Genomic DNA, 5734 nt, shown 5'->3' with positions numbered 1-5734 from the left:
TCAGGATCTTTTTCTTCTATTTTCTTTATTTTGCCTTAAACACCATTGCCTTTATAAACACTATTATAGCCGAAATATTGAACCCCATCAAGCCAGTATATATCTAAAATCTACCAAAGTATCCAAACTCTTGGTGTTGTTGTTGGAGATAGACATTAGAGAGAAGACTTGGGATTTGATCATTTTGGTTCTAGGTTGAAGGTATGACTTTATAAGGTTTAGAAAATTCTTGAAAGTATAGTTTTATTATAAGGCTCTAATATAAATATCTTATGTTGTATTTAAGGTTGATTGGACGTTTTCTATAGCAAGCAATCTCTTCTCTTTCTTTTTCTCTCCACACTCAAGGTAAGGAAAGTAAGTTAGATTTTATGTGTTATGATTATGTTTATATGCTATGTGTATGTATGTATATATATATATTGTTTTTATGTTTGCAGTCGCTTAGGAAATATGGTTGCTTAGATAGTATATAAGAAAATCCCGAGATTTTTATCATTATCGTAGACTATAGTTGTGTTTAAACCTACCTCTAAATAGTAGCAAGGGGACCTAGATGGTTTCTATCACATACTACGGTAATGAGTTAATGTCCATTAATTTGTAGTCTTATGATTTATGTTTTATGTTTTTATGTCTTATGTTTTATGTTATGCTTTTGTAGTTTTTCCTTACTGGGCATTAAACTCATTCCTTTCTATTTAGATGGTGCAAGTAATTGAACATGGAAGGCGGGACAGATCCTAGGTGGCTTTGGCATGTGTATTGGGAGAGGACTAAAGAAATGGACCGATGGAATTGATCGAGGATGATGACGACATTTGAGTCTTTTATTCATGTATTTATGATTTCTGCATTTAGCATTTGAATATTTAATTAAAGGTTTTGTATTTCTTTATGATTTTATGTAATAATAATGGGATCCTGTATTTTGGATTTTCTATAATAAAGTTCTATTATTTTATGAATATATCCAAAAGATAGTAGTATGTCTTAGTAGTTTTTAAAGGTCCGAGGTCTTTAAGTTAGTCGGGTCTTTACAGTGTCCTAGCTCCAACCCGGACTATATATTCTTACCGTGTCCTGGCTCCAACCCGGACTATATTATGCTAAGGTTCTGGCTTCAACCCGAACCTACTTACCATTTAGCCCCAGAATGTAAAAGCATTTCAAGAGTAGGTATTAAGCATACCCTGGTCTTAATGACCCAAACATAACTAGTGTAATCTACTACTACAAGCACACACTAGTATATTCATGTTGTAGCCAAGAAAGAGAAATTCTCACTTACTTGGAGTCCTTAGCTCCCAGCTAGATCTTTAACATCGCTATTCGTTTTTCCTTTCGCGGTTATTGTAATTCATACAATGTACTCGGATTAAACTATGACTTACTCTTATAGCTAATATTCTATGATATCTACATGCAATAAAGTTCTCTTAGAGACTCTAAATATAGCCTCTTATACACCTTACAGTGTATAATGCCGGATTTCGTTTCAATCTTTACAGTAACATGAGAAAATTGGCCTCACCGCAACACGCTCTCCGTGTCGTGCATCTTAATATTCTTTAACTAAAGAACTCTCTTATCAGATAACTCGTATTTCAGGTTTAGGAAAATGAGTTTTACTCAACTCCTATCTTTAGAAAAATACCAACTTGTCATCCTCGTACGAAAGTTTACCATTTTCTATCATTTATCAACATACTGCTTTCTGACTCTGTAAAAATAATATATGACAATGTTATCCTATTCTCTTAAAGATTCTATAAAATCCAACTCCCATTCTTACCATTTATATCCATAACCTAGGATCTCTTTTTACGTTATTTTTTAAAAGAAAGGCAATGGGGCCCTTAACTTAAAAATGGTAAAAATCAACTTTTAAATTAACTCAAGCTGATTTGGGATTGGTTAAGTCTCCAAATCCTTAGTTATCTTTGCAAGGAACTATTTCTTTTCATTTCCAAAACTTTACTTCCACTATTTAACTTAAGGTGGTAAAGTCTCATTTTTAAACTTTTGCCCTAAGTTGAGTTTTGGGCAAAATCCCTTAAACTATCATTCACGTATTCTGTGTCATAAGGACGGGAACTAGGCGAAAGCCTCACATCAAAAATTGTTTTAGGTTAAGAGAACTAACCTCCCAAAATCACTTTTTTCGTTAAGGTTCGAAATTACTACTTTTCAGATTTTAGGGAAAACTTAGAAAATTTTTTTCTCTTAAACCGTGTCACATTTTTCTCTAAAATTGTATTGGAGTCCTTATAAACATCTTAACTAATTCTGCTCAAAATTTCATAATTTTTGGGATGGTAAAACTCATTCAAATTTTTAAAGCAATCTGAGTCGTGCCTGTTGCCAAGAAGTTTTTCCCAGATTTTAAGGTAACTTCAAAAATGTACTTCTCTTACACCATAGCCTTGCTCCCCACCCCTCTCTCTCTCCTCCCTTAGAAAAGACCTTTATGCCCTTGCTCATATGAACCTCTCTCCTTAGACACTCAAGGGCCCTTTAGTAATTTTACTAATATAAAATTCCATAAATTTTACCCTATAGTTTTTAAATCTCTCCAAGCTTAATTAATTAAATTAAATGTGATCCAAAAATAAAATTTTTCACATATCACAAAATTTTGGTAATTTTATCAAATTGACCAAAATGTCCTTAGAGGTCCGAACAAGAAATTCTCATTCTTAAGGTCAGTTGATTGGAATTCAAACCTCAATCAATTTTTCTTAAACTTATTGGCTCGACTATAAAGTCCCAGTTGCCAGACAAAATTAATATTTTTTTATGCCATAGGATTTCCTATTTTATTTATTCTGAGATTTTTCTCCTATTAGGGTTTATTCCGTGGTCTAAGACCAATCTTTCTTTGCATAAAGCTAGATCCTTTACCAGATCAATAAATCAGCTATAAAATTCACTAATCAACACCAATTCATATAATATCATTATCAAAATAATATTCCACATAATTCTTCATTGGCTCCAACCGGTTACTAACAGGTGTTCAAAACACAGGATGTTATAGAAACCTTTGGTATGTTTCAAGACTTCAAAGTTGAGGTTAAGAAGAAATTAGGTAAGACTCTTAAAACATTTCGATCAGATTGAGGTGGTGAATATTTGGATTTGAAATGCAATGATTTCATGCTAGAGCATGGTATTCTATCCCAACTCACAACACTTGGAAAGCCACAACAAAATGGTATTTCAGAAAGAAGAAAAAGGACATTGTTGAACTTGGTAGATTTATGTTAAGCTACTCTTCGCATCCACTCTCATTCTGGGGATATGCACTTCAAACTTTGACTTACATTTTGAATCTAGTCCCATCTAAGACCATAAGTAAAACATTGCTAGAACTGTGTAATGGTAACAAACCTAGTTTGTACCATTTCCACATTTGGGGTTGTCCTGCTTTTGTTCATAGACCTAAATTAGGAAAACTTGATTCGAGGTCTGAAGTATGCATTTTCATAGGCTATGCTTCAGAAACAACATGTTGTTACTAATGGGATTTGTGCCCTTAAAGCGTATTTCTGTATGAACGATTACTGTTAATTAAATAAAGTTAATATTTTGCACTCATCTTTGTATTTAATTATACAAGTCATTTATCATGAAAATCCAATATTATTGATGTGGTCTTGAATCAATTATATGTATAATGATATATATACACAAGGATTTAATTCAAGATCATAATATAAAAAATTTCCGTAATTGCAAATAAAGTGGGAGCTTTATTTAATAAAGATTATGAGTATGATTTATCTTTTATTTAAGACAGAGCAGTTTATCCAAACTGATAAGTGTAGCGACACAAAAAGATAGAGGTGTCGTATACAATATAGATTGTATTAGACTGGGACATGATGAAAGAAATAGCTTTTGATAATCTCTGTTAAAATATAGAAGTTAAACATTCATCAATCGATGGTCGTTTGAGACTTGACCTCAATCCTAGAGTGAGTAATGAACTCCTATTTGTGCTTTTATGAATTTTGACTTATCAGGTAAGGTTCAATATCCCTACAACTGAATTGCTGATATCTTAGAGTCATAGAACTACAAGTGGCTGGGAACATTCTTCACAGAAATGGAATCTGATCCTTACTTTAATGAAAATAGATTAGTTGTTCATTTTAGTGTTAATTCGGGGCTTGAACATAGAGTGATCAATATTTGTTAGAGAATAAAAATGTCATTCTATAATTAAATTTATAGAATAATGTGTATCAAAGGATCAGTGGAACTAATTGATCAAGACATAATTAGAGAGGTTAATGGACATTAAGACCTAACTTTAATTATGAACAACTAGCAGAGGGTCATAACTCATGTAAATGACTAACTCAATGGACGACTTTATAGTTATAACTTCTAAGAATATAAGACTATAGTTCTGATAGTTCAACTATGAATTTCTACTGAAATAATTTATAGCTAGTAAATTAATTAATGGAACTAAGAGTTAGTGAAATTAATTAAATTATTGGAGCTTAGAACTACGGGCCCATACTGTCCTCGTACTAGCTCGATAACACAGATGTAAAATTTTTGTAATAAAAGGAAATAATTTAAAATAATAAAGTATTGTTTTTAATCTCACAAATTAATATTATTTGTGAAATAATATTTAAAATATTATTTATGAAATACTATTTAATGACAAATAAAATTATATTAATAATTTTTGTGAAATTAATTTTTATTGAAAATTAATTTAATAATCTTTAATTTTGTGGTGTAATTGTATACTACATAAAATAATATGATAAAGGCCCAACAAATAGCATTTTATAGAGATAAAATACTATAGGGCCCATAACACTGTAGTTGGCGCCAACCACAATCCAAATGTACTGTTGCCCACGCATAGGCCCAATGTGATTATGGCTAAGTCTTCTTTTGATTGTTATATTAATAGAACATAACATCATGAAAAAAAGAGATGAGATGCAATTCATGTTATATTTTGCCAAGAGAGAAAAATAGAGAATTTTTATTATCTCTGAATTGTGAGAAGAAACTCTCTCATGTGTTGAGATTCAAAAGTGTGTTCTTGTGTATCCTACCAAATAGCATAGACATCCATCTGTCTCCTTCTATCTGTGCGAGCCATAGTATGGAAGATGGTGGGTTATGAGGCTAAGATGCTATTTGATCTACACTTGTTCTATATCTATAAAAATGTATTCATAATTTTATTTTTATTCAAATTCATGTTGCATGAAAAATATCTCATTCTAGTTATGGTTCATAGAGTGGTTAGTTCTTATGCTTTAATAATTGTTATTATCGCATTTAAATGTTATCTCTATTATATTTTAACATAATGTTTTATTGATTAAATAAGTGTTACAAAATGTGATTATTTAATTCTGAGTGGGGGAATGTTATATTATTTTAAATAATATAATGTTAGATTAAATAATGTGACAAAATGTGATTTGTCACACCTTGTAAAATATTATTGAGAGTCATAAAATTGGACACACGTGTGCCCAAATGTGACATATTTTGGAGTTACAAAATCAATTACAAATTTGTAACTCCCAAATATTACCCAATAATGTGTAGATTGTGTGTTACTCATTTGAGTTTGGATTTCACAAAGCCATTTTGAAATATGGTTGTTGGAGACATGTTTTTAACTTCCATTAGGTGTATGGAGGTTACAAAATCATGTGGGAAAAGGGTTTGAGATCTTTTGGAAAAA

Source organism: Humulus lupulus, chromosome 1, assembly GCF_963169125.1.
Source record: "Humulus lupulus chromosome 1, drHumLupu1.1, whole genome shotgun sequence".
NCBI lineage: Eukaryota > Viridiplantae > Streptophyta > Magnoliopsida > Rosales > Cannabaceae > Humulus > Humulus lupulus.
The sequence above is the reverse complement of the archived record's forward strand: the minus strand, read 5'-3'. Positions refer to the sequence as shown.